This window comes from Aythya fuligula, chromosome 2 (assembly GCF_009819795.1).
Source record: "Aythya fuligula isolate bAytFul2 chromosome 2, bAytFul2.pri, whole genome shotgun sequence".
Lineage (NCBI taxonomy): Eukaryota > Metazoa > Chordata > Aves > Anseriformes > Anatidae > Aythya > Aythya fuligula.
In genome coordinates, this window is record NC_045560.1 from 34,662,030 (window position 1) to 34,677,238 (window position 15,209).

Below are 15,209 nucleotides of genomic sequence, written 5' to 3' on the forward strand. Positions count from 1 at the left end.
ATCATACCAGGCCAGGCAACAAAGATGAATTTGATAGATACAACAGCAAGCAACAACTGATACACAGCCTACACCTCCTTCTCTCTCCTGAGGTAACCCATCACACAGTTGATCAAGTGGCAATGCACTTGGTTTCATTGCTCAACAGTCCTTCAGAATGAAATTCCCGTATGAATTCAAGTTCTGCAAGATGTGAGTGCTGAGACAGGACACACTGAAAAAGGCACTGCACCTTCCTATTATTTGAGAAACAACATTTTAGTTTCAGAACATAAAATTCACTTAACTGCAAGCAAAGGTAATTCTTTGGTGGGACTCTGCACACTAAAATACTGTTTGACAGTTTTGTTTGAGAACATCAGAAGTAAACAATTCTCATTCTACCCCAAACATGGGATGTTTTTATGTTAACCATGCACTCTAGCCATATGAAAGCAAACAATGCAAGCTCGTTGGGCAACAAACATTTGGTACTTCATTATGAACTGTCATTGTGTCAGGAATACCAAGGCTAAAATGGCATCCACAGTTAGGAAGATGTGGATGTTTCCAGGTACTGAGCCATGCCACGAAAGCAAAGATCTCCCCATGCCTCTTCAGTAGGAAGGGGCCACCATCACAGACAAGATCCACAAGTATTTCCCAAAGCAAGAGCACCCAGTCACTTAATGACACTCAGATACAGCCACTGAATTACTGTGGAATCAAGGAAGCCACTTGCTTTAAAGCAAGGATGAAGAAACAGCTAGGAATAAATGGGAAGATGCATCTTCCCTGTTCAGCTTATCACACTCATCAACTAGGACTAAAAACAGATTGTTAAATCTCACCTGATAAAAACAATGACCTTGTGTGCATTCAAAAATACTCACTGGTGTCCCGTTACTTGAAATTTGATCTTTTAAAATGTAATATTATCACCCATAAGGAATCTTCAGTACACCAGCAATTCCACAAATATGACATGCCAGAAGAAAGTGACCTTGAATACTTAAGTGTCCCTACAATAAAAGAGGGGAAAAAAAATTTACTAGTCACTCTTGTCAAATAGTCCACGTTGTGAAAGCCTAGCAATATATTTTTTTTAAAAGTCTCATTTGCCTGAGTGACATCCTGGCGACGGCTCTGCTGTTAATTTGCAAGTAGAAACGTTGATCCTGCTGAACTTCAAAGGATATGATACTGTGTAGTATAATGCAGGGAAAAATAAGAAGTTTGTGTGTGGAAAGAAGCCTGTGATTCAGCTATTCTGTGGAAAATTCTAATATCTCTGAATCTGACACGAAGTTCCATATTTATTCAGTGAATTAAGTGAAAAAAAAAAAAAAGCACATCATTTTAGCAGCGTATGTTTATTCTTATTCCAAGAAATAGGATGTTAAAAGCTTGCTTCAACTGTATGTACTGGACATCAGCTAAAAGGCAAGAACTTTATTTATAACAGTTTCTTACTTCATTAAGTTCCCCTTTCTCAGCAATTCGCAACACTCTAAGCACTGGGAGATATTCAGTAAGTGAGCTTCAGTTTTATAAGGTTCAAAATGTTAGTATAATATTGAGTGCTGCTGGTTTTATCGCCTTACAGACAAGGTACATAGATTTGAAGAACAATAAGAAATCTGAAAATGAATTGAGAGATATCATGACCACCACAGGAAAAAATGAATGTTGGGTTTTGTACTGGCTTAGCTTACTTTTTGGCTTACTGGTTTTGGTGGTGCTTATCTGGGGGTGAGTTGTGGGGGTTAACTCACAACAGTCAGCATAAATTATCAGTACCGTTCAGTTAAGGAAGACAAGAAGCAATTGTAATACTTTGTCCCAATTTTTCACTCAACATGCAAATTTTGCATTTCATTTCCCTTTAGAGCCCTCAACCTGGAAGCTTAACAATAGCACTGCAAAACAGCCCCGTCATGCAGCCCAAGAATCTAAACCCAGCTGTGTGCCCTCAGAATATTTGTTGATGCTACTAAGGGTACACCAATTGAATTCACTTCCCAAAAGCCTGTAACTTTCTTGCCAGGACATAACAAAACCGTGTAGACCTATAGCAAAATTCTCGTCCTTCTTCTATTGGGCCTTAGTCAAAAAAATTCTCAGGAAGTATCAACTTTTCTTTTTCCCAACATGGCTGTTGCTAGAGTTCAGTGACAAAAGTAGATTTAACCTAGATTCTCCCGTCTTCATATGCAAATTCCTTGTTATCTGGCCATAGTATCAGCAAACCCCATTAGTTCTAGTTCTATTTCTGGAAATCATCTTCTGTCAGATACACCAGCAATCCTCCAGAAATAGTCTATTCCAACAATGTTTGCCCCCCTGCTGTATGAAAAGTTACATGTAATCCAGCCACAAAGATGTGCAGTGATCCGATCCACTCTTGACCCATGCAAGACTGGAAAAGAATGTTAGGTCTGCAAGTGACTTTTCCCCCCAAACTCTAAATCTAACAGAGTTTGCAGTGCAGAGTTGCACTAAGCTAAACCCCAAAACACACTACTAGTTACCACAGAATGGCTGAGGTGGGAAGGGGCCTCTGGCTGTCCAACTGACCTGCTCAAGCAGGGCCACCTACAGCTGGTCACCCAGAACCATGTCCAGAGAGCTCTTAAATATGTCCAAGAATGAAGTGTCCACAATCTCTCTGGGCTGTGTTCAGTAACCCACACAGTAGAAAAAAAAATAAAATCCACATGTTCAGATGGAACCTCCTATGCTCCTTTGCTTTGTGCCCATTGTCTCTTGTTAAGATGTAGGACGGGACAAAACCATTACCAGAATGCTATCTTTTAAGGATACTAAAGATAACTTCTCTGAGTGATTCCACAAACCCTGTTTGACAGTAACAGCAAGTAGGATGCTGTTCTGAGAAGCTTAATCACAGCACCAGGGTAGGCCGCACAGGCTTATTGATCACTCTTACTCACCAGCAAAAAAGTTAAGGAGAAATCTTATCTTTAGGTATAGTCTCAGTAACGCCCCCTAGTTGTTAATCTTTGTTTCTTCATTTCATCATCACTTATTTAGAAAGCAAAGACTTGCAATCTTTTAGCAATAACACCAGGTCCAAATAGCCTGATATATGCTAAGGCCAGCACAAAGTTCTTGGAACATCTGCTACCCAAATGGTTGCAGGATTCCCAAAATCAGAGGGGTCATATACTACTCAGTTGCAGACACAGATACATCCCATGAGGGGAAGAGAGGAAAAAAAAAAAGTAAAGAGTTACTAAACCGTAGAAAGGTATCTGTCAGCAAGTATCAGCCTGCCTGCGGCTGGCGAGCGGCGCAGTATCAGGGAGGGAACCTGAGAAAGGCACCACACTCCTACCACAGTCATCTCTACAAAATAGCAAAGACTCCCCGTTGCCCACATCCTTTGGAGTTAACATCATCAGCTCCTCAGTATGCAGATGGTAATCACCAGTGTTTCGGGGATCCCCATTGACACTGATAATTTACGCTTACTTAGCTAAAGCGATCAAGCGGTACCACCGAAAACAGACACTTCCTTTCTTACTTTTATTTGTTAAATTAGAGATATGAAAAGGTCAGTGACTGATTCTCATTCATAATGAAACTTCCGTACTGCCCCGCCACTACAAGCTGCACTTCAATTCACAGTTCGTGCTGTCACGGTTGCACCTACGGGATCTCAGCACTTGGGTTTGTCACAAGCAAGGAATCTGGAAACAAACGAGGGAGCTGTTCGCTCTGTCAGAATACAGTAATTTATAAGACTATTAAACAAGCTCCTTTGCTAGTACTGTGGTTGCAGCCAGCGCGGTTCCAGATGCCAATATGAGCACGACGTGCTCTGCATGATGTTCAGGGGAGACGCTGCTATTATGCTTCACAGCCTGAGGCAGCGGTGAAAACCTTTTGACAACAAAACTTATCAAAACTGGTTTCAACACCATCTCTTGCCATTACAGACAGGACAGCAGAAGCTCCGCTATAAAAACAATTGTACATTTCACTCAGGGTGTTAAAACTACGAAGAAACTCCCTCCACCGCTTCTCAAGGCTATTTTTCTAGACACACTGACAAAAAAAATAACTTGGAGGAGAGGAAGACATTTCAACAATTTTTTTTAATACGAGTGACTGGTTGCAGAGAGGGAAGAAAGCAGCGCCAGCGACCAGGATTCTGCTCTGCTTGTTTTAAAACTTGAAGGGCAGGGTTTAACCTTCAGTAACACGCAGAATTAAGAATGACACAGATGGGCTTGTGCACTGAGCAGGATAAAGTCTCCCACACACGCAGGCCTGTTGGTGACTGACAGGCCATTCAGAATTTGTCTCTTCTGTGGTTTCAGCTACTGTCCAAGCAGAAGGAAGAAAATGCTTAAGGCAATTGAGTATGCCCACACAGTTGTTCTTTACTGGAACTGCTAAGACCTGGGGTTTCATTCAGTTTCACCAGCAACTGTATGGAAAGTGGAACAGACAAATAACAGAACAATAATGCATACACACTGAGACTAGGAAAAACCTACAGAATTATGAGGGAAAAGAGGAATAAAAGAGAATGACAGAGAAAGGTGACCTCAAAGTGATTTAAGCGATGGCCACAACAGGTAAGATGACAGTGAAAGCAGAGTCATGGCATTATTATCACAAGTAGCAATAACAGAAATGGCAGAAATTAAGATAAGAGTAAGACTACCGTTCAGCCAGGGAAATGTTTCAGACTTCCAGTCTAAAAACATTCACATGAGGATACACCACACAGCCAGAAAGCCCCATGTGTCAAATTTTTCTAACAACAACAAGAAGTCATTACTGAAACCCAAGTACAGTGCATATCATTAACATTAAAAAAAAAAAAAAAAAAAAGATAAAATAAACATTGGTGCAAACAAGGATTAGTTTCTCAACTTTAGTATTTTGGATTGTTATCATCTTCATAAGAGCAGCAGTTAAATACAAGTGACAATTATGTCACAAGTGACAAGAAAATTATGGCACTGTACACCTTAAAAAAAAAAAATCACAGCAAAAATATGTTATGTTACGGTTTAAGCAACACACAGGCAGAACCTGAAGCTATCACTAAGAACTTGGCATTATGGGGAGATAAATCAAAAATAAAAGATTTCAATTCTCAACTGATGCATTACATTAGCAGGCAGAAGAAAGGTAGGTTTGTTTGCACACCCATATTAACATAAGTGCTAAAGAAAACATTTGGAAAAATTAATTGTTGACATGGCAGCAGCTGTATTTGCCAACCTAATACGATCCAACCAATAAACCCCCCACTACTGAAAGAGGGAACCTTCAGGCCAGGTACTTGTACCTTAACAACACGACTTGAAAGTGAGAAACCTAGAAACACGAATAGAGACACGCCTCCTGGTCAGACAGGGAATGCAGTTTGGCTAACTTGCTGTATAATGACTACAAAGGAAGAATTTTTCAAAATGAGTTTAAACTGTCACAAAGCTGAAAAGAAAAGCACAGAGGCATGTGGAGAATCATGTATGCTGCCGTCCTTCTGTGACTCACCCAATGCTATTATGCAGCCGCTGTTATCAGGCTTTCTTACAGCCAGCTGTACAGTTCTTAAGAATGGAGATCCCTCCGAGTGCTAGGAACTCCTAGCAATTCTGAATGCACTGTTTCAGCTCAAAACTCAAAGGTCAGTGAAAGTCAGTTCTCACTCCTATATACAGTACTCACTCTTATTATATCTTGTACTCTCACTCTCTTCCACCGCACATACCAAGGATTCCTATCAAGTCATGCTTAACAGTTATTTGTTTTCCTCAGAAAAAAAGACTCAAGAACCACATGTTCAGCCTTCAGCCAAAGATGGAGAATTGTTAGCAAACATGCACTGCACACATTGCTCAGCACCTTCCACAACCAAAGTGGCTCAGCTTCAGTTCTTCCTACTTTTGTGGTTAGTGGCACGGAACACCAAGGCACTGAAATAGAATTAAGTGCTGTTGTGCTTACTGCTATATATTAACACGTGACTCCTACCCTAAGGAGCTAGCACTGAGTCAGTGGTGTTCTGGCACACCAGACAGGCAGGACGGTAAATGCTGAGCTGCACTGGGCTAATCAAATGCTTTTCTCAATCTCAGCTAGTGTTTTCTTAAAGCACGCAATGCTTTTACTTAACAATGCATTTACCAGAATTGTCACTGAATTTGTGCTAAACCCAAAAACAAAACAAACAAACAACAACAACAAAAAAAAAGACACCCCCAAAAAACAAAACAAAACAAACAAAAAAATAACCCAGCACTTGGATCATGTAACGAGCACCTCAGTTTGGACACCCAAAATAGAAGAAGAATTTGTGCAAGTTCTCTTCCTTCACTGAGGCTGTCCTCAACTTTTTGTTTGTTTGTTTCAAGCAACATGAAACAATATGCCATGAGTTTCATGTTGACAGAATCCTGAACCAACAATAAAATACTGTGTTAATTCATGTCATAACTTCATATATAATAGAATCTGGTATTCTTGAACATATGATATGTGCAACATGGAAGTCACAAGCAGCCTCAGGAACTTTGCAGGAGAAGCAAGCTAAAACAGACTGAAAGGAGAATGATATCCTGCTTCCCAAGAGCATACCCACAGCAGTATGTTTCTCAACTATTATGTTTCCTATTTTACTTATATTGTCATATTACCATCAACACCCACGTCTCTTAACCTCGATGGTAGGCAGCAAAAATTATTCTAAGGTAATTAAAATACATTTCCTCAGTGTTAATTTCTAAGTTAGCAGAATAAAGACAAGCACCCACAAGAGGACATAATGTTACATACACAAAACCTCCTCATCCTTCAGATAAATGAGAAACTGAAGCAATAGAACATTTGTTTCCAGGCATATTATTCATGGATTTACATACCGGTACCACAAGTGACAGCTGCATGCGACTAAAAATGATGCATGTCCCCAAAGTATATTGCTTCAGCATAACCACAGAGGCAGAAGACACACACCAAAATTGAGAATCTCAAAGACCTCAGCAGCAAGTCAAAATTAAGCCTGAAGTGCATCGGCTACAAAATGAGAAAAGCCTTCCTGTTGAAAGAGTAGTTCATACGTGAATTGCTTAGAGCACTGTTTGTAGCAACTGAAAACTCATTCTTACAATTAGAAACCATATGATCCAAGACTGCCACAATGTCACAATTCACCCTAATTTCTACACAGCATGAAATAAAACCAACAGAATGTGACTAATGAAGGAAATATTAGATACACGCCTATTAGACATACACGCATTGGTTTATAATAGAAGCTATTTTAACTAGACCCAATTCTGTAAGATGACATACACACAGCTACCAGAAAAAGGAGGTTTTGTATATAATACCGCATACTTACTTTTGCGAAAGTAAATGAGCTAGCCACACACAGCGTTGCAATAAGGCAACTCTATCAGAGCCTCAGCATCATTTCCTGTCCTTAGCGAATGTGCTGGTAATTTCAGCCTGACCACAACTGCTCAGCACCACCCCCAGAACACACACATGCATGCTCGTACACAGATAGCATCTCCAATCCCTAAAGTTCCCCTCCCACCCTTCCTGCATTCAAACCCAGACGCCGTACAGGACGATAAAGGGGGACAGGAGCGGGCCCAACACCGTGTGCGTGGTGGGGAACAGCACCAAAACGAGGAACTGCAAAGCCAACGCACTGGAAGCACGGTGGTAACATTCAGCCTAATCCATTGGAGTGCAGACTCGAGAGCATTACTTAAGATTTAAAAACAGACATATTTTCAATGAAAAGGCTGGAAAATAAGATAAATGACGCTGTGTATGCCCAAACAGGACTTACGGGCTGATGAAATGAAGCAGAGTGAAGCGTTCCCAACTCGGCGGTTAAAGTCAAGGGATGGAGCAACAGCCTGTGTCCCTTCTCTGGAGAGCAGAGAAGCAAAAAAGCACCGTGACAGTCATCGGAGGCCTAGAAAAAAGTGCAAAGCAGGCAAATTACACTACAAGGAAGAAGTAAATTTACCGAATGCCCTTTTCTCCAGCCACCCCGCACGTCCCCCCAGTAGAACCAAGCATCAGTGAGCTGTACTGAGCAGCTGGGAGCAATGGAGCAGCTCAGCGCTCAAATTGCTGGTAATTTGCCCCCAGATGGCTCGTAATTTGTCCCCAAATTGCTCGTAATTTGTCGCACCCCGTCGGAAGCCATGCTGGAGGGGCTTAACCCACTGCCCTGCGCCACCAGAACAACGGGGGCATCCCCCTTACCCGCTGATACGAGCCCCGTCCCGGAGTTAAGCACGCCTGGAGGCGTCCCCCCGGCTCGGTGCGAGATTTATTCAGTTTTATTTTAATGTAGCACAGCGGCGATACCTGCACCGGGCGCGGCGGGCAGGGGAGCGGAGGGGAGGGCGGGGGCGCGGGGCGGCCGCTCGGCTCCGCTCGGCTCCCTTCGGCTCCGCTCGGCTCCGGCCGGACGGACACGAGCGGCACCGCGGGGAGGGGGGGAGAGGGGAGGAGGGAGGCGGGACCTCCGCGCTTGATTGGCAGCCGCGCTGGCCAAAGGGAAGCTCGCGTTCGCTTCCCCGCCGATCGCGGGGGGAGACGGGGTGTTTCCGTGACGTCACGGGCGGGGCCTCACCGGCAGGTGGGGCGGGAGGCGGGGGCCGGCGCTGAGGGGAGGTGCGGGGAGGCTTCGTCCCTCAGACACGTACAGACCCCGTTGGTATCCTGAAATGTGACATCCCGAAATGTGACATCCCGAAATCAAATCCCAAAGTCACATCCTAAACCCTCACATACCAAAATCCCACATACCAAAATCTCACATCCCAATATCTCACATCCTAAAACCTCACATCCCCAAATCCCACATCCCAAAATCTCACACCCTAAAACCTCACATCCTAAAACCCCACATCCTAAAATTTGCCTGTTCCTCGGAGCCTTGTATAAGAAGAAGCAGCTGGAGGGACTAATGAGATCCGAGCTGTTCAAAGTGCTCTGGGCTGTTTCCATGATCCCCGTGGTGTGTGTGTGAAGCCTTTCCGAAATGGTTGCTGCTTGTGAGGATGTAGGGAGGATGTGGCCTGGTGCAGAGCTTGTGTGGTTTTCGTGTGCAAAGTGTGGTTTAATCCTCGATCAGGAGAGGAAGGGGAGGAAAGGGGCCCCTAGCTTTCCCAGCTCAGCATTGCGGGCCCCAAGCTAACCAAATGCTTCTTGATCCCAGCCTGCACTCGATGCTTCTCATTACTTCAGTGGTCACAGGAAAGAGAAACATAGAACCATTAAGGTTGGAAAAGACCTTTAAAGATCATTTGGTCCAACAATCACCCTACCACCAATGTCACCCACTAAACCATGTCCCTAAGCGTCACATCCAACCTTTCCTTGAACACCCCCAGGGATGGTGACACCACCACTGCCCTGGGCAACCTTCTGGAAAACCTCCTCTTCCTTTACACTGCCTCAGAACAGGGTGGGAGTGCTTGGGAAAGCCATTCCAAGTGACATCCCAAAAGGCAGGGAGAGCGTTCATGGATGGGAGCCCATCTGCAGGGTGGTACCTTGCACTGTGAATGAAACCACGTTTGCTAAAAGGCTATGAGATGACACAGAGTACCACGTTTATAAGAACAGGGTTTGGCAGAGGATTCCCAAGCCATAGGCACTAAAGCATCCCATACCATTTAATACCTTTAAATGTTTTTTTTATACTTATTTTTGCCTTAGTTCATATAGATCATAAAATGTACTTGAAAATAATATTGACAGGGCCTTTGGAATACTGCTTTTTCAGCATTACTTATGCCCATTTTTATATGAGGAGCAATTTTTAGTGAGTGTCAATGAGCAAAGTCAATGAAAAGCAACAAAACAGTTTTACTTTTGGTAATGTTATTGAATGTAGCTTTGTGTTTCTGCAGTGTGGGAATTCAGGTTTTGCTGGAGGGTGTTTATCAGTTTGCAAACAACTAGAATCTAAAAATAGCATATACCATTTTGTTACATTTCAAGTTTTATCAAAATTGCTTTTATAAATACAAGTTTTAGGAGAAAAAAAAAACAAACAAACAAAAATAAAAACTAGCACTGTACTTTTAATGAACATGATTATTGAACTGATGGTACTAAGTAGCCTGCAGCAAATCTTTTAAGAAAAACGTAGGCAGCTGGAATGTGTCGGTGAGGCACCTTTCTGGCAATCACATGATGTACTAATGTACCGGTAGGTAGTACTATGCATGTGGGGTCTGCTCGAGCTCCCACTAAAGCCAAACTCAGACCACTTCTTGATTTAGAGAGGAACTGGGTGGCTCTTTGATGATGAATAGCCTCTAGATCTTGCAAGGAGAAGGAAATGAAAAAAGCAAAATTCAAATCCTCTTCCAGTTTAAAATCTCCATCTTGAGTACTGCTGTATAGACAGCAAGCTACTTGGGGTTCCTGAGACATTAAGGACAATCACTGTTCCTAAGTTTATCACAGCAAAAAACATGGGCCAAACATGTTTGGGATATATTAACTACAGCTACTTCAGGAGGGAGTTTGATCCTTCTGTGGATTTCTTTCCTTTCCTTTTGTTCAGCCCTCCTGTTCAGAAAAAAAAATTTTTTTTAAAAGTAATAAATAAATAAATAAATAAAACCAGTATTGGAGTGGTGTTTTTCCTGGGCTAAAAATAAGTTTAAAAATGAATTAATAGGAAGCCCTTTGGGAGTAAGATCATTCTTCCTATTAGAAAATCAAAGCACAGAGAAATAATGTGAGCCTTAACTGAGATGGCAAAATAAAAGGTGGTTGCATACATCAGGGGAAATATATAGGCAGAAAGCCTCTGTCTGAATATAGATTGGTGTTTTTCTTTTTTAATAGATCCATCAACACAAAGCCATCCGGTTTGTATTAGTAAAAAGAAGGTGGTTAGGGTGTTCCCCAGCCCTGTGCACTTAACCTTCGATTTATCCTTGCTCTTTGGTTTTTCAGTTCTGCGTGATGGAGCCTCATGACACTGTAATCTTTCCAGAGCTATTAAGAAGAGGAACTCCAATCTCCATGATCCAACAGGTATTTTCTTTTTAATTCAGTTTCCCTTTGATCTAATATAATGCATAATTAAATTGCATGGTCTGAATTAAAACTCCACCATTAGGTGCATCCTTTTAGCTTGTTCTTTCCTGTGGTTTTGTAAAGACAGTACACAATAATATTTGCAGTGAGTGCAATGAAAAGGATTCTGTTGAACTCAATATCATGCAATGATTTTTCATGTTCAAGCAATCTTAGTCTCATGCTGGTGAACGAGCTCCTATAGCATGGATATGGAACAGACAGAGAAAGGCTTGTTGTGAAATACAAGTTATGTCCTGTGCTCTGAGATGAATAACTAAGACAAATCTTTTGAAGACCTTCTACATTTCCAGCAGAAGAATATGGTTATCAGAATCCTTGTGGCTGAGGTGGTGTGAGCAGCAGTAAATCTGTCCTTGGTACCTATTATTATTATTATTATTATTATTATTATTATTATTATTATTATTATTATTATTATTATTATTATTTTACTACTGGCCCTCCCCATTATGTCATTTCTGTCCTTGTGCCAGTACCTTTTATTTTCTTCTCAGCGACCACTCAGGAGCCTTGTATCCCATTGACAATTCTTTGGCAAATACCACCAGCATCCTGTTGCATATACAGGCTAGTATTATGCAAGCTACTGGCATTAGCTTTCATGTGTCTTGCTGGTATTTCTAAACACTTACCTATCATCTCCCTAATCTGCCCAGCCCTCTTTTCTCATGACTGTAGTGTCTGGGCCTTCTTTCCTGGCTCTTCTCGCTTCCCAACTAGACCGAGCCTCGTTAAACTCCCTTTGGAGCCCTTCCAAATACCTTTGAGGGGCAAAGTTTACCTCTCAAGTACCTGATGCTGCAATGCCTTTGTGCAAGCATATCACCTGTGTTGCAAAATTCATGAGATGTTGCAAATACTTTTCAGAGTCTTGATTCTGACTTTCATTTTTCTGGTGGTCAGAGCTCCACAGCAGTGGGGGAAAGCAGACCTGCTGTTGCACTAACTCTTCTCCTTACAAGGGGCTTAACTGGCTCATGTTAACTTATTCAGATAAGGGCAGAGAGAGCATGAAGATTACAGTCTTTCTATGTTGGCAAAGCAGATGTGTGGCCAGAAGTTACTCAAAATAGAAAGGAGAAAAACTGAAAAGGAATGAATGTTCACCAGCCTGGCACTCAGCAAATTATACCTGTGGACTGTACCATAGTGAAGAAAATAAAATTCAGGCTCTGGACAACCCTGTCTTTATGTGTGTGTGTGTGTGTGTGTTGGGGGGGGGGGGGGGGGGGGGCAGGGGAGTTATGCAGAAGTTGCCACAATAGGACCCATGAATTTGGAAACAGCTGAATTCCAAACAGTAACATTCATCACTAATACTAAAAATAATTTTCTTGTTGTTGATTTGACTTTTATTTCTCTGTTCTATTTAGCTTCAGGGAAAATGGGAGGACCCAACATTACTGGGACTAGCTCCCAAGATTACTGCAGTTGAGGACCAGCTTGTGAATGTCAACTGGTTACAGTGTGGTGAATAAGCAGGTCTAACATCCAAACCACTGGAGAAACAGCAATCTGAGATACCTTCTAAGCTTCTACTACACATAAGGACATGCTTCAAGCAGGAACTTTAATACTGACTTGGAAATGAGAGGAATTCCAAGGTTTTCAAGCCAAAGTGATTCTGCAGTTTTTAAAACAAGAGCATTTTCCTTTAAGAATAAAAGCTAAACAAACTTGCAATTTAAAATTCTGGATTTGTCAGTCTTGTACTGGTTTCATACACACCAGACGCTGTTTTATAACATTTATCCTCCTCCCCCTCATTGGTGACTATTACTCATTCTTCCAAGTATTCTTGGATTTTAGTATTTATCTAAAATGCAGTCAGATGGAAAAAAGTGGTCATATTTTTTTCCACATTATTTAAGACAGAAAATACCAGAGTACATTAAAGTTTACCGTATTCAGTAAGTATATTTACAGAGACATGATACAGGTCTCCGCAGAATTTGGCATCCAGATGCAGTTCAGTTGGCAAAGAAGATAATACAGCTATTAAGAAAGTGTAATTCACTGCACTGTGGGCTACATTATCCTTCCCTACCAATGCAAGCTTATTTATTCAGGTTGCTAGCGAGGAGTTCTCTCTGGAATTGGAGAGAAAGAAACCTGTGGGGCACAAGGGATTAGCAGAGATATTCCACACCCATGGGACATTTCCCTTTTTAAAGTATTACGTTATTGCAGATGAAAGTTGTAATACATTGTCCATTGCAGACACAGTTTCTACTTACTTCACTCAGCTGTGGGTGAGGCCCTGGCACACCTCTTGTGTTGCTCTCTCCATAACTATTGCATGCAGCGAACAGCACTTCAGATCTGGATGCTGGCTCCCTGCATGGAGCCTGCTTTCCTTTCCCAGAGTGGGAATAGGATCCATGTTTCTCTTGCCATGGCTAGCTTTGTTATTCTTTCACTTTGAATACATGTAACAGTAAAAAATGTCAAAACATTAAGGCACAAAAATTGCTGACATCAAATACTTTCATTCTTTCAGGACCATGAAAGCAGAAGGTAAGGTAAAGCACTGAATTTATATTTGGAAGGCATTTTCTGAAAGGCTATGGGACAGATGCCTTTGCATTTCACTTGGAAGGGAAAATAAATGTAGTTGTTCAAACATTGTAAGTTGTACTCACCGGGTACATTTCCTGCCAGCATGGGTGAAGTTTTCCATTGTGTAAACTCCTTGAAGTTGCAAATGCTTCATTTGAGGGCATGTGATATTTGACAAGGTTCGATTGTGGCAGTAACAAGAGCAATCCTGAAAACTGTGCAAGTCCAGCTACAGACATTAAGCTTGTTAGCAAACAGTTATTCCTGACCAATGTCAGAATGAAACAGCAGAGGAGCAACTCTCCTCACAGACACTTGGAAGTCAGACTTCAGGCCTCCAGCCACAGAGCTGTTCCAGAGCCTTCCTGCTCCAGTGATCAGTCCCCCAGCTCTCAGCCTAGGCAGGGACACAGCCAGTTTGTGCTTATCAATACTTTGCGTGCCCTGACCTGTGCCTCAGTAAATGGTTCATGTGCCAATCCAAGGTGATATCTCTCAGATATACATACACAGGTAGGAATTTCACTAGAGATAGTAGGAAGCACACCTGTTTGCTGGTGTGAATTGACTGTACGTTTTGTATCAGGAGATTTCCAAACTGCTGTTCAGACATGTTGTGAGGTCTAGGTGGGGAAATGCTAAGCTGGGTGGGTTCAGATCTGCTGATGTACACAGCAGTAGCATCTCCTTTTTCTGTACCACAGCCATTAGTGTCAGGGTCTGAATTTTAAAACTATTCAGAAGTCTTCTAGTATGACTAATTTCCCATTTTCCCCACTGGCAGCTGGCCTTGTTTGACAGAAAATACATCTTCATGGACGTTGTATCCAGACTCAACAGGAAACAAGTCTGTAAGTCCACACAGGTGGTTTGTTGTCTTTTTGTTTGTTCCTTGGTTTTGGTTTTATTTTGCTTTGTTTTGTTTTGTGCCAGAGCATAGCAACAGTTCCAGGCAGAATGGATGTTCAGGAAACAAAGTCTTCACCTTTATTTGAGCTTTACAGATCCAGGCAGCTGCACCAGACCAGATCCAGAGTTGCTAAAGTCAATGGAAAAATCATTTTTCAAGTTCAACAGAGTCAAATGCCTCACCTAATGGATCAAAATGTTAAGTGGCTGGAATTTTCCCTCGAATCTCAAGACATTGTTGAGAATCCAGAAAGCTGCTGGGAGGACAACAACCCCCTCCCATTAATGCCCCGTTGATAATTGAGGCAAGACAGGCTATGCAGGCTACATTGCTCAATGCATCCTTTCATGTGCACTGTTTTTTCTAAGCATTTGCTGCTGAGGAATGGGTTTCTGTGGTTAAGAAAGTTTTGAAAACAATAAAGCAATGAAAGCCTTCAATTGATCTCAGAGGCAATTGCTGCAAAGGAGAACAAAAGTATTTATGGTGTTACTGACACAGTCTGACACGACTGACTGACAAAGTAAAATAGAGGAAAAACAAACCTCCCACACAGTCTGTCATGGGCAAACACAAATACAGAGGTCACTAGGAAAAGGCATGAAGGGAAGCTTACTCACCAGCTGCC

At 42.0% G+C, this 15,209-nt stretch overlaps 1 protein-coding gene across 6 annotated transcripts in view; it reads right to left on the bottom strand.

Moving 5' to 3' along the window:
• The window catches only part of OSBPL3 (oxysterol binding protein like 3), an 85,986-nt gene extending 77,551 nt beyond the window's left edge, over positions 1–8,435 (bottom strand). For 2 of the 6 annotated variants that reach the window (XM_032181964.1, XM_032181960.1), the window contains exons 1-2: positions 8,248–8,331; positions 7,823–7,951 (exon numbers count right to left, since the gene is read on the bottom strand). The gene's annotated coding sequence lies outside the window, so the exon portion shown is untranslated. Of the gene's footprint in view, positions 1–7,363; positions 7,488–7,822; positions 7,952–8,247; positions 8,332–8,352 lie in introns of those variants that run through there. The other 4 variants (XM_032181967.1, XM_032181966.1, XM_032181961.1 and 1 more) reach the window with 3 other exon arrangements.
• Between the last annotated feature and the right edge of the window lie 6,774 nt (positions 8,436–15,209).